Source organism: Pseudonaja textilis, chromosome 2, assembly GCF_049901715.1.
Source record: "Pseudonaja textilis isolate UNSWEBS1 chromosome 2, rPseTex1.2, whole genome shotgun sequence".
Taxonomy (NCBI): Eukaryota; Metazoa; Chordata; class Lepidosauria; order Squamata; family Elapidae; genus Pseudonaja; species Pseudonaja textilis.
In genome coordinates, this window is record NC_141991.1 from 217,158,723 (window position 1) to 217,174,239 (window position 15,517).

A 15,517-nucleotide genomic window follows, 5' to 3' on the forward strand; every position below is an offset into this window, starting at 1 on the left:
TTCACACATGTATTTAGTTCAGGTATCACTATTTAGAAAGGGTTTTTAATTGAAAGAGAAGAGATTTATAAATTTATCTGTTATTTAAACAACTTGATATTACAGGCTATTATTTAATAATAAAATAAAGAAGATATATTAGTGAATGAATATGAATTTTAAAACTTGTATAAAAATTTCTTATAAGATGTTGACACTTAAGAAAAAGTTAAGTCACCTTTTATATTAGTTAAAGGAGAGAAACAAATTTTGCTTTCATTTTCTAAAACAGTAGCAATCTAGTTCATAGTATAACATTTTTAAAAAATTATGATATTTGTTTCTTCTCTTGTGGCAAGTAAATTTCATAACTGAAAAAATATAATACAGCATATGTTGAATTGGATGTTCTCTGTCCAATAATATAGGATATCTTCGTTTTCAAATTACAAGTATGCTCAATTTTTGAGCATTTTTATCTTGCATTTAGTGGGGCTCTACTCTGTGTATATGCCTAAGCCTTACGGGAGCTAATATTATAATTTTATTAAAGAATATTAGAGTGTCAGTAAGGCCTCAGCATGTGCTATTAAATAGTACATATATAATATGATGCTATTAAAAATCCATACATAAATAATCTCAGGCCTGAATTATTACAGTGTGCTGTATAGGAGGGGCATGTTTAGAATGCTGAAATGGTAATGTAATGCAAACATATCTGAAGGCATTGCCTGTTTGTCTACTACTATGGAAAGTGCTTGTCATGAGGTACAAAACCTTATAGAACATCTTATGGCCTAGTTATTTTGCAAAATAAGGAGAAACTTTCTGACAGTGAGAACAATCAACCAATGGAACACCTTGCCCTCGGAAGTTGTGGGAGCGCCATCACTTGAGACTTTCAAGAAGAGATTGGACTGCCATTTGTCAGAAATGGTGTTGGGTCTCCGGCTTGGGGGGGGGGTTGGACTAGATGACCTACAAGGTTCTGTCCAACTCTGATTATCTGTATCGAAGCACCTGTTCTCTGAAATATCTATCAACTGAGTTGTACTGTAATGGGAATCCACATCCACAGTTATTACTTCTCCGTTAAGTTACATTTTATGTTGATCCATATAAGCTGCTACAACCCATTTGAAGACATTTTGGTTCACTGGTATCGTTACATTGGTGGTTTCCTCTGTGTTCATAGTTTTAAGAGGTATATTATTTTAAATATGCTTTTAGAGGATTCCTTGTTTAACTTATTTTCTAATTGTAAATTTTAAAAACAATGTATAAATGTATCGTTAACCCTACTCTATATTTCTTAAAAGTCAATGAAAATGTAGGATGAACTGTATATGTCTGTATGTATAAGTGATAAAAGTCTACATTTTTAGACACAGAGATGTTAAATCAAACTGTATTAAAAGCAGAGAACCTGTGGGAGATTATTTGAGAGGCTTGTATGAGTAGTGCTCTAACTCAACTTTCCCCACCAATTTTAAAGTGAATTTTCCCTACACCTCACACTGGAAAACTTCCACCTCACACTGCAAAATTCACTAAGACTCTTTGATTTGTTATTTTGGTTAAAAGTAGAAAGAAGTAGTGGAAAACTCAAAGAAGCATCCTTGCATAAATACAAAAATAAATATATCCAATATATCTTTATAATATGTGAGTTTCCCAGAATAATTATTTGCAAACACTTGTTCTGTATCTAAGCCCCTATAGTTATGATGTTTAACATAAAAGAAGTTATTCTCAAAATTAGTGAAAAATATTTAAAACATCTGCTTTTTTAAAAAAGAAAAGAAACAACAGATTCCTTTACAGTGGTATTCTATATTTATTTATTTCAAGTTCCATTGAACTCAACATTTCTAAGCAGATACACAGTAATTGTATAAGTTAACATAATTTTAAGGAAACAATCTGGTTGACTTTCTCAAATTTGAATTTTTACAGTAAGATCAGTTTGATCTGATTTAGAGATTATTTAAAGCAAATACACATTATAAAGCTTCACAGTGCTATTATTGAATTGTCTTTTTATATATAAAAAGTACAAGATCTGTTATAAACTGGCGATAGAAGCTTGTAATGTGCCTCTTGCAATTTGGCTGGAGCAGTTACTATTTTTCTAATATTCTTTCACTAGCTGGTTTTAGAAAAAAAAATGTCTGGCACCAGTATACTATTAGGCTGTAATTAGTGTAACTAACAACTAGTATGAAAGAGCAGCATAGAGGTCACTGTAAGACTTCAAAGGTCTTAACAGGTTAAGGTTGGAGGGCAATCTGTCTCTTTGCTTAATCTGTTGCCATATCTGGTGAGATTTGTTGAAATCTTCAGGGACCTCTAACCTTGAGGTGTTGCTCTCTCATAATTTACTGGTCACATGCCATATTCTTTATTCCTGTCTGTTTACATAAGCATAGGACTTAGTGAGTGGCAGCTTCATTTTGGAGTTCATGTACAATTGTGCACAGATTATCATCTCTTCACTGGAAAGAAAACATTATGGGCTAACTGCTTTAACATTCTTTGTCTGCCAAAACTGGACCAACAACTGTGCAGCTTGAGTTGCATGTGACAGTTAAAAATTTGTGTAGAAGAAAATCTAATGAAGTACAGACTATGAAAGATAAAAAGCTATCTTCAAATGTGTTTATATATCTTCAGGAAATTTAGTTGTGTAAAGCTGAATTTGCCTGCAATAAAAGTTAATGCTCCTTTTGGTAATTCAAATAATTATATATAAATTACAAAAAATACCAAGTTACAAATATTCTCACAAGTACATTGTAATACTAGACTTAACAACTGCCTCGATCTCATCTTCTGCAATAGTTTGAATTCAATTTACAGAATACAAATTAAAGAACCCTTTTCCAACAGTGACCAAAGCGTGATTGACTTTTGTTTCAACATACATCCACAAAAAAAAACCACACAACGATGTGATCCCCAATTATAACTTCAAAAAAGACATCTTATAGACAACGATCTCTGATCCCTTGATTGGCAATTTCTATTCACTGGATGTAGTACTGTAGAAGACCATTACAACATATTTTTACTTGAAGTCAAAAGAGTCATCAAACTATATGTACCAATAACAACTCCAAAAACCAGAAAAAAAAGATTACCCATAACAATAAGGAAGCTTCAATCCAAAAAGGGACCACTCTGGCAGAAAAACAAATCTGGTCACATTGCCAACTTCAAAAACCGATACAAAAATTTATGCCACCAGATAAAGACTGAATGCATCAATTATCACGTTAAACAAGAGGAAAACCTTCTACGCATCAATTCCACCCGTGCTTTCTACAATTTTGTAAACAGCAAACTAAAAGACTCAAGGTCCATCCTACCCCTGAAAGGACCTAATGGTAAAGACTGCAATGATGACACTATTAAAGCCAACCTCTTTAACTCATTCTTTGGCTCAGTATTTGTAAACATCATGCCCAGTATTTCCTAGTCGAACCACAGACAACTACAATGATCTAATACATATCGATTTTACAGAAGAAAATGTTGAAAAAGCACTACGCAATCTAAAACCATCTCTATCTGTTGTACCGGATGGAATATGTGCCTAGTTCTTAAAAAAGCTACCCACTGCCATAGCTGAACCTCTAAGCATAATCTTTGAAAAATCTTTCAGGACCAGCTCCTTGACAAAGCTATGGTCACAAGCCACTGTCATCCCCATGTTCAAAAAGGGAGACCCCAGCCTAGTGGAAAATTACAGACCAATCTCTTTATGCTGTGTCACCTGTAAAGTCATGGAATCAATTATTAACCAATCCATTATCCTCCACTTAGAGACAAACAACCTACTGTCTAATAAACAATTTGGTTTCAGAAAAAAACTATCCTGCAATCTGCAACTCTCACACTGCAAAAACACATGGACTACACAACTCAATCAGGGCAAAGCAATAGACGCAATCTACATTGACTTCTGTAGAGCCTTTGATTCAATGATTCACAACAAACTACTCCTAAAACTAAAATCTTATGGTATCTCTGGACACCTGCATAACTGGATAGAAGCATTCCTGTCAAACAGACAACAAATGGTCAAAATTGGGAGTGTCCTATAAAATTCTGTACCTGTCAACAGTGGTGTCCCCCAAGGCAGTGTTCTAGGAATTCTGTGCGTGTCAACAGTGGTGTCCCCCAAGGCAAAGTTCTAGGACCAACTCTCTTCATACTCTACATAAATGACCTCTGTGATCATATTAAGAGCAACTACATTCTCTTCGCTGACGATATAAAGCTATTCAACACCACAGACAATACTACTACCATTCAAAAAGACCTCAGCTATGTATCAGAATGGTCAAACAAATGGCAACTTCAAATCTCAACAAATAAATGCTCTGTCTTACATATTGGCAAAAAAAAACCCACAGAAAATAAAATACAGGCTGAATAGTCAAGACCTTGTTGATGATCCAAACTCTGTCAAGGATCTTGGACTACTCATCGGTAATGATCTAAGTGCTAGAGCCCACTGTAACTACATAGCCAAAAAGGCATTAAGAGTTGTTAACCTGATCTTACGTAGCTTTTTCTCTGGTAATATTACACTACTAACTAGAGCATACAAAACATTTGCTAGACCAATACTAGAATACAGCTGATCAGTCTGGAACCCACATTACGTATCTGATATTAACACAGTTGAGAAAATCCAGAAATATTTTACAAGAAGAGTTCTCCACTCCTCTACTCGTTGCAGAATACCTTATGCCACCAGACTCGAAATTGTAGACCTAGAAAACCTAGAACTACGCCGCCTTCGGTCCGATCTAAGTATACTATATAAAATCATACATTGCAATGTCCTACTGTCAATGAATACTTCAGCTTCAACCACAATAATACAAGAGCACACAATAGATACAAACTCAAGGTTAACCACACCAAACTTGATTGTAGGAAATACAACTTCAGCAACAGAGTGGTCAATGTTTGCAATCCTCTACCTGACTCTGTGGTTTCTTCCCCAAACCCCAAAAACTTTAACCTTAGACTGTCTACTATTGACCTCACCCCTTTCCTAAGAGGTCTGTAGGGGGTATGCATAAGTACACCAACCTGCCTGTCGCCCCTGTCCTATTGTTTCTTTTATTTTTCTTACATGTATCCATGTACTTATACCTATTATCTTGTAAGCAATTGACAAACGAAATAAAATAAATAAAATAAATAAAAATTATTTTTGATTACTTCTAACTTTTTGTCAGGACAAAAAGTTTAAGTACAAAGTTAAATATCAGCCCAATCATGTTTTATTTCACATCAGATACATTTTCTTCTCATTTCCTTTCAGAACAAAGAATAAGATACATGTGCAAAAAAATCACTGTGCACCACTCCTTTCCATATTACTACTAATAATATGCTTGTTGAATGTGTTTGATTATATATACCTAGCCCTAGATTTATTCATAATTTAAGTATTAGAGACTTCTTTTAAAATATCAGAATCAAGAAGGAGAAATCTGTGTAGAAAAGAATATACAATGACATTTCAAATAGTAACACTTAATATAGTGTTTGGGAAGACTTTTCTTTCAAGACTATCTTGTGATTAACTAAGGGAGTACTACATCAAAGCTATATAGACTTCAAAGGTCAGAACCACTTACCACTTATAGCTATTATTAAAATCTACCACTTCTTCCTGCCAACAATTCATCTTAGCAGCTTTATTAAGTTATCTCCATTTATTACCTATCACAGAGGATAAAAATAAATGTATTATTAAATATTATTTAAAATACTAATATAAGCTTCAAAAAATACATGAAAGCAATAAGAGGAGAAAGAATTAGAATTAAGGCCATACTATTATGACATTTGCATATAAAATTTCTTCTGCTTGTCTTAAGGAACCATCCAATGATTAGTGTCAGTGCAACAATCTATTGCAAATTAGACCTCAGAAGATATGAACTATTTGCTTTTGATAGCGTTTTATTAGATTTTCATAAAACACATACTTGCAGCACAATCTTTTATAATAATTCTTGAGACGGATAGTTGAAACTATCAGTAGTTTGAAAAAGCAATTGAACACTGCTGGGATTTAATGTTGTTCTTATCTGTACATTCTTAAATAAAATATGTCATACCATAACTCCTAGCAATTTTCCATAACTTATTTTCAAAAGCCTATTCCAGAGAAGTGTCATTTTGGAATGTACACGCATGCTCAGACAACCTCTGGAGGACTTTAAAGTATCTTTGATGAGCCTTTGAATAACTGCAGCTGCTTTATGGATTTTTAGAGCAGAATCCAGAGAGCCCTGCTAAATGAATTGCACAGCCTTAGTAATAACTTATACCCACTCTGTATGAGTCTTATAACATAATTACAGTAATCCTTGTTGACTTGTTGCCATTTTTTAGAGGTGTGCATATTTCAAAAAGATTCAGAAAAACTGATTTGTACCTCACAGAAGCACAGTATCTATCCACTGTAATGAACAGCAGAGAGTTACAATGATTGTATGACATCTAAAGTACTAAATTATTTTCAAGCATGTGTGTCCCTTTTTTCTTTCTTTTGTTAACTGCAGAAGAATCTTATGGTCTCATCTTTTCAAAAAAAGTATTTCCTGCTGTGACTTTTATGCCACTTCAATCTAAACAACTCTAAGTGGCTTACAAAAACCAGGGAATATAACCAACATTATCAAAAATACAATAATAATAAAGCATTATAATAACTACAACCTGATTATACTCATAGTGCTATCTCTTAAATTTAAGATCAGCATCATTTAATTCCTTCAAGTTGGCAAAAGACTTTTGAAATAGCCAGGTCTTCACAACTTTCCTAAATATCAGAGAGAGAGCCAACCTGTCCTTTGAAAACAAGGCACTCCGCAGGAAGACTCCCCTTAGCAGAAAACAATTGTTTGGGACAATATGCACCTGATTTCCTGAGTTGTAGCCATCTTCACTAAAGTAGCTACACTAATAAAATATTTTTGACTTAATCTTTCATATTTATTATTTTAGTACATTTACTTATGTATATTAATGGACAATTGGCTTTATTCTTTTTAAACAACAAGAAACTTAAAATGTACCAAAAATATTTTATTGTGATATTCAGCATATGATAGTAATACATTCTTTTATGAGGGTTTTTCATGATTAGATATGTTGAAATGGTACTCTATTCTTGATAGGAAATTTGTCTTGTAAAAGATACTTTAATAGAAAGTTAGGAACAAGTGAGCTTCTTTTGGTATGTTTTATAGAGCAGTTTATATAGTTGGAAGAGATCTGTGACATGTTTTCTGGAACTGTGCCATTAATCCATTTACAGCCGTTTGTTGCAATGAAGAGAAAATTACTAATGAAAGAAGTGATCATATGTTAAGTAAACGTCTTTGCTTCGCTTGTATTCTTTTTTTAGTTAGTAGATGCAGCTGGCACTCTAGCAAGTGTTTAAGCCAGGCCTTTTATTAAAATTGAAAGCAACAGTCAGCAATTTTGAGCCTGGGCAGAGTCCAAATAAGCTCCTTGTTTGGCCACACTTAGTTCCCCACCACTGACTTTAGAAGGCAGAAGTAGGCCAATTCTGCGTTGACCTATTGGTCATGACCACTCCTACTTCATTTAGAGGATTTCACATCCTAATCTTACACGTAGAGTGGAGGCCCAAAGCAGTAAAGGAAATTTGAAGTACTAAATACTTGCTGTCTGCTAGTTAGCCGTTTCAAGTGAGCAGTTGGGATGAATAAATATATGTTCAGCATAAAATATCTCTTTTTCCTTGTTCACAAATGAGACAAAACAAAAAGCCTGAAAGGTTATTGTTAGATCTTAAAAGGTGTACATTTACTTTTTAAAGGCATTTTCTTTCCTCCTTTTCAAAAGTAAGATTTTTTCCCCAGGCTGCCTCATTATAAAAGCAAAATGTTTATAATACAATTCTCTACAATAAATTTCTATATACAATATGATAGCTGAATCAGTAAGGCTTATGAAAGATTTTTTTAAAAAAAATATGTTTCTTGTGTTTTAAACTGGGAATATTGCTATTTTTTAATTAACATGGTATTTTTAATAATCTGTATTAAATAATTTTTATAACTGCATAAATTATAAAAAAACTATTCCATAAATGTTTAAAAGTGCTCTTGCAGAACTCAGATTCAAATGCTGCTACTCCCTAACATTTGAAATATAGATTCCTCAAACATCCACTTTCACATACCTTTAAATATCTATATTAAGTGAAATCATCTGAGAATTTCAAGTTAGTGGCAGAGGTATGCCCTATTTCTTAATGTTATCAGATTAAGATTTCTGAACTAAGTACCTAGGTTAGTAAATTAGAATTTCTGTTTTTATTTCTTTGTTTCTTTGATTTTTTTTAACCTACAATACTGCAGCCTTCAAATTCCTGATAGTTCACAATAACCAAAGTTAAAATGAAATATCCATGGAAAAAAAAACCCATAAATCATTAAAAACACAATTACAATTACAATAATTCTTGGCATCATAAATCACTATAATTCCTCTAGAACAACTTTATTTTTAATAGTTTCCTGAAGGTCACTGTCCTTTGAAGTACAGGCTTTTCCAGAGTTTAGGCAATTTCACAGAAAAATAGCAGTTATGAACTTCCATAATATATATCTTGTGGGAAGAGATGTTGGAGGAAAAGAGGCAAGTATTGATCCATCCATATATACAATATTCTCCTTCCAATTAAAGTGGTGTTTATTGTTGCAGTGCAAGTAAAGTAAATATTTTACGCTTATCCTTCCAATGCATATGATTATCTATTTTCAAGTTGCCATGTTTTAAGTACAAACATAGCTTAACAATCTAATATAAACTTATTTGCAGAACTTCCTTGAAGTTTTTTTAATTGTTTCAATTACTGTCCTGTCGATATAGTTGCTAAAACATGGATTTATGCCATATCCTTCTTTAGATAACTTTGCTTTTACTTTTGCTTCCTGCTCCCTTTTTTAAATTAAAGAGGAGGTAGGGAAAAATCATTTTGTCCAAGGGATTTTGAAATGCCAGTAGCTGGATCATTCTTTTCTGATCTGCTACTTGCAGTTTTTCTTTCTTAAATTAATTATTTTTCTCCATTATCTAATCCTAACTCTTTAGGATCTAGTCCCCTTCCAGAACTTCAAAGGGGTCTTCAAACTTGACAGCTTTAAGGCTTGTGGACTTCAACTCCCAGAATTCCTCCTCCAATCATGTTAGCTCAGGAATCCTGGGAGTTGAAGTCCACAAGTCTTAAACTTACCAAGTTTGAAGACCCTTGTTCTAAGGTCACCCTTTGTACATTCCTCCTTCATCTAGGCCTCTTCTATTTCTGTCCTAGATCCTCTCCTATTTCCTTCAGCACCTTTGATTATCTTGATATGTAAACTATACACACAGAACCATATAGCATTAACAAACTTTTCTGCCGGACACATCTTTCCCTTATAAATTTGGACTTAGAACACCTGTGTGTTTATCACAGGTGTTCCAGTAAAAGCAAAACCTTTCTACTGTCCTTGCAAGGAGATAAAATACAGTTTTGAGACAAAACACAACCCAATCTTAATAGTGTCTCACCCTACTCTAAGGGGTTTATTAGTAGTTTTTACAAATAAAGATGGTGTTCCTACAAGAATTTCAGTGTTCAAACCATGTATAGCTTTAGAGGTAATAAGTAGCAGCTTGAATTGTATAGTTTGAACAAAGGTATAATGTTTTTGGTAATGAGTGTCAACAAATAAATGAATCACCATATTTTGTAATAATTGAATTTCTGGGTGTTCTTCAAGATCAGCTTCATATAGAGTGTATTATAATAATCCAGACATGTGATTATGATGGTATGAGTTATATTTGTGAGGTCTTCCTCCCCCACGTAGACAAATATAACTGGGGTGGAATTCAATTTTTTTAACAATGATCTGTGAGCATGGCTAGATGGCCATGGCCATGTGAATGGGTGGGCATAGCTTCTTTTTTACAGAACACCCCCCCTCTGTATTTTTTGCCTTCTGGGCCTCAGGAAAGTCTCCTTGGAGGGCATTTTTGCTCCCAAAAGGCTTCCCTGGGGCCCAGGAAGGCAAAAAAATGGAGCCTGGAGAGGGTGCAGCTCCCCCCATGCTTCGTTTTTAGGCCTCCCGGGCCTCAGAAGCCTCCTGGGAGGATGTTTTTGTTCCCAGAAGGCTTCCTTGGGGCCCAGGAATTCAAAAAAATGGAGCCTGGGGGGCTGCACAGCACCCCCCCGTGCCCCATTTTTGGGCCTTCTGGGCCTCAGGGAAGCTTCCTGGGTAGGTGTTTTTGCTCCCAGGAATCTTCCCTGGGGCCCAGGAAGGCAAAAAACAGAGCCAGGGGGACACACAACACCCCTCCATGCTCTGTTTTAGGGCCTTCTGGGCCTCAGGGAAGCCTTCTGGCAAAGCAGTAAGACAGCAAGGAGGATCCCGGCACAGCTGATTATTGGAAGAGCTGATCATTGTGAGGGGGGGGAAGAAATACCTTAAGGACTGATTGGGCGAGGAGAATGCAGTCAGCGATGTTGGGCATGCACGCGATGTCGCACATGCACGATAAGGACTGACTGGGCCAGCCAGGGGCACGATTTGCCAGTTCTCTGAACCATGAAGAATCATAACAACTGGATCTATAGAACCAGTCCAAACTGGTAGAATCCCACCCCTGAATATTGTGATCATGTTTCATTGCTAGAGTGCTCACAGTAGATCAAGGTTTTAAAAGAAGGTCAGAATAGGGTTGGAAGGGCCTTGGAGGTCTTCTAGTCCAACCCACCACTCAAGCTAAAGACCCTGGCCTATTCCATTTCAGGCATCCACAAGGCAAGCTGTTCCATTGGTTAATTGTTCTCACTGTTAGGAAATTTTCAATTCCAGTTTGCTTCTCTCCTTGATTAGTTTCTATCCATTGTTTCTTGTCTTGCCTTCTTGTTCTTTGGAAAATAAGTTGACCCCTCTTCCTTGCAGCAGCCCCTTAAATCCTGGAATACCACTATCATGTCATCTCTGGTCCTTCTTTTCTCTAGACTAGGTTTACCCAATTCCTGCAACCCCTTTTCACATGTTTTTGTCTACAGGCTTTTAATTATCTTAGTTGCTCTTTGCACTTTTTTCAAAGTCTCAACATACTTTTTGTAATGTGACTAAAACTGGATGCAGTTTTCCAGGTGTAGTCTTACTAAAGATTTATAAAGTGGTACTAATACTACACATGTTTTTTATTTTATGCCTCAGTTTATACAACCAAGGATTGTATTAGCTTTTTTTGGTTGTTGCCGCATATTGCTGGTTGATATTTAACTGAACATCCACTAGGACTGCAAAGTCTCTCTCACAGTTACAGTTTTTGAGCCAGTTTTGTCTAATCTGTAGTTGTACCTTTGGTTTTTCCTATCTAGGTGTAAAACCTTGTTTTTTCCACATTAAATTTGTTGTGAAAATGTTGGTGGATAGAGCCCATTGGTCAAGTCTTTCAAGATGCTTTTGGATCCTAAACTTGTCTTCTGGGGTATTGGCTATTCCTGCCATCTTAGTGTCATCTGCAAATTTGATGGGTTTCCCTTCTATTCCCTCATCTAAGTCATTTGTGAAGCTATTGAAGAATATTTGGCCTAAGATGGAACTTTGTGTTACCCTACAGCTTACTTCCCTCCATGTAGATGTAGTACTATTAAGTACTACTTGTTGAATATGGTTTGTCAGCCATTTACAAGTCTATCTGGTAGTGATGCTGTCTATCCCTAGATAGGTTGTGGTCTACTTAGTCTAATGCCTTGCTGAAGTCTAAGTCCACAGCATTTCACTCATCTACTCATTTAGTCACTTTGTCAAAGAATGAAATAAGATTGGTTTGGCAACGATCTGTTTTTAATAAACCCATGCTGATTTCTAGTTATAACTTTACTTGGTTCTAGATGTTCACAGATCTGGTTTTTTATTACTTTTTCCAGGAACTTCCCAGGTATTGATGTTAGGCTGATTGGTTTGTAATTTCTCGTGTCTGTTTTTTTTTTTTTTCTGAACATGAGAATCACATCAGCTCTTTTCCACTTCCTTTGGTAGTTCCCAGTGCTCCAGGAACACTTTTTTAAAGATACAGTGGAACCTTGGGTCACGACCATAATCCATTCCAGAACTTTGGTCACAACCCAATTTGGTCATGACCGGAAGCAACACTGACTGCGCTTGTGTGGAGGGAAAAATGGTGCGGAAGTGGAAATTGCTGCAGCAGGGAAAATTGCCATGGCTGTATTTGATCGCCACCCACGACCAGAGTGAAACATTTAGCGGATTTTTTGGTTGGCACCTGATTTGGTTGTGGTCAGAAGGTTCCACTGTATGGTACAATGGTTCTGAAATAGCATCTGCCAGCTCCTTCAGAACTCTGTGATGTAATCTGTGAGGTCCCAGTGATTTATATTCATCAAGATAGACAGGTGTTCTCTTACCATTTTCTTGCTTATTTTAATTTTTATTTCTAGGCTGTTTTTTAAAGTTATGGTTTTGGTAGATTGGGCTACAGTTTCTTTTTGTGTGAAGACTGATGCAAAGAATGGGCTAAGCGGTTCTGGTTTCTCTGTACTGCCTATTACTTTCTTGCCATCTTCTCTAGTTGTGTGCAGGTTATTTTTCATAGAACCTAATTAAAAAAATTAATGCTGTTATTTCTTATAGGAGAATTAGCTAACAGTCAGAGTAATGTATCAATTACTTAGTTAATAAAATTTTATTCACTATGATAATCAGTCATGGGGCACTGCATATGCTTTCCTGTTGTAACGTTCAAATTTCATTGATCCCAAGAACACATGATAAGGTGAGTGGATGTTAAATTATGTCAAGTATTCCACAACCTAGGCATGCTCCACTCCAATATGTCCCATGCAGTGTCTATTTGTTACTATTTGTCAATTCCATGTAATAATGGAAATATATTTAGCTTTGTTTGGGATTCATTAATTTAATGCTTAGTAACATAATTACAGATCAGCCTAGCCAACCAATAGCTGAACATATCAACCAACCAAAGCTATCCTACCTCAACCACCCCAACCACTTCTTGTTCTCTCTGAAGTCATGAACAGCATAATAGAAACTAGAAGGAGATAATCAGAAAGCATTGTATTTAGGATTTTATTGCTTTAAAGCCAGAGGTGTACAAGGAGAACCTTGTCAAGCTGAAGAGATGAGATATCTCCTATAAGCAGTAGACTTCAATGAGTGGTCTATTTTTGCCCTCTCTGTTTGGAAGAGATGTTTACAACAGACCCTATTATTTCAAGTATGAAACTGATGGCTTTATAAAATGTCTGCCAACAACCAAATTAGCAGACATCTCCTTTGTGGTCCAATAATCAGTCTAGTGACTAGTATAAATTATCAGGTTTTGGAAGCGAAGTATGGATGAGACCACAGTCCAAGCTAGTGATAAGTAAACCCTTGAGTTCTTCAATGATGCATTAGAAGTAATGATGATGTTTTCTGCCTTTTGATATTTCTTGTACTTACGTTGTTTTATATGTCTACAATTTCTTCATTGAGTGTTTAAAGAAATCTTTTTTAAAAGAAAGTCTTTTTAAAAGCTTTTAAGAAGCTATGGTGGGAAAAATAAATTTTCAAATGAGCACAGGCAAGCCAAAACTTAGTAACCATACTTAAATCTAAGAGGTTTTGGTATAAGCTGTTCAGGAAAAGCTAAAAAATAATTTTTTTCCAGACCTGCCACTTCTCTTTTTTCATACAAAACAGACAAGAAATAAAGGTTTAAAAATGCCAAGGAACTCTTATACACATAGTTCCATTGATGGCTGTCTTTTTCATTTATCAAGCCAGTGAATAAAGAAAATTACAAACATGAGTTGAAGAAAATGTTTTATTTTGGGCAGCTTATTCAAAGTTCAGAGGAGAAATCGAGAACCAAATATACCTTCCCTACAAGCCTAGAAACAATTTTTAAAAATGTGTATTTACAGATATTTAGATCAAATATCATTTAATATTTATTAGTATTATTTTCCCAATAATTGACTTGACTTTCTATATCTTTGCCATTCTGATATGGCAAAGTTAGAGACCTTCCCATTGGCATGGCGTCCTAAAAAATAGGCTACATTTCAAATCTGAAATTTTATACAGTATAAATGTTTTATTTTTAACAGTATACTTAGGTTGTTCTTTAATTATATATCTCACTGGATTCAGCATGGTTGTTCCTTGGTGTGTTCACATTTGCAGTCATTCTCATATCATTCATATGACAAGATTCATAATTTAGGCTGCTTTTATGCAATTGTTGTTCAGCAAATAACCATAAAGATTATTTGAATTGTGGGCCAACTATGCATTGTAACAATTATTTTTATTATTTGAAACAAAAATATTCAATAGAATTGCCCAGAAGCAATCTTCAATATTTTTAACCTTTCTTAAAGGTCAGCTCCAAACTCCTGCAAATTTTGACAGCAGGGATGCTTTAGAAAATGTGTAGTGATAGAACAGTCTGATTGAAGGTTTCATAAGTGGTGCTATCCAAAATCACCAGTCATGCTTGAAAGTAGTAATTCTTGATAGAACTTAACACTCTCAATTGACTTGTAACTGCAGATGTCAGAGCCACCTGCTTTAATAACACAAAGCTTTGCTTTACACTGTGAGTAGTTTTTTTTAATTACCAGACATTTTATGCCTTGATGTTGAGTTTACTCTGGAATTTATGCAACCAAATGTTACTTGGAAGCTGTTTTTATGTATAATAGCTAGATAATTCCAATTTTTAATGTACAATTAAGTAAAACATAATTTCAACTTTTATATTCACAGTATTTTGGTCCTGATTCAGATTCACATAGTTCTGCATACCTCAAATCTAAAAGGCTTGAGAATCTTAAAATAAAATGTTACTACTTATTCCTTGATACTGTGACTTTTTATGGTTTATATTAAATTATTATTGTTATTTTACATCTATATACTGCTGAACCCCTAAGGGCTCTCATTGTTTACGGATAAGAAACATAACAAAATTAAATCAACCAAACCAAAGATGGAATAAAGCCCAAATGTCCTCCTAAAGGGCTCTGTTGTCAGAAGAGAGGTAGATTCCATTAGGAGGCTATCCCAAAGAACAGTGCAGTCATCAGGACTTGGGCCCTCATCTCCCTAAAATAGAGAATTACTAATAATTTATCTGGAGTAGGTTGAACTGGCCAGGTCAGTTTCAATGCAAAAATGCAGTTTTGTTTTGCCTCCTCCTAGTAGTTTGCAGCAGGTTTTATCCTGTGAAGTTGGTGAAAGCTCTCCCCCTCCCCACCAGCCATACCTCTACCTGCAGTTTTAGTAGGAGCTGTGCACTTGCTCTTCCCATCCCAATAAATCACTGGAAACCTAATAGACAAATAATTTCATCTTACCAGGATTCAATTTAAGCCTGTTCTCTTCCATACAGATTTTTACAACCTCTAAGCAGTGACAAGATTACAACAGCA

General features: G+C 35.1%; 1 protein-coding gene across 15 annotated transcripts in view; it reads left to right on the top strand.

The window, feature by feature from the left end:
• The window catches only part of ARB2A (ARB2 cotranscriptional regulator A), a 214,648-nt gene that overhangs the window by 143,217 nt on the left and 55,914 nt on the right, over positions 1 to 15,517 (top strand). The gene's annotated exons all lie outside the window — the stretch shown is intronic.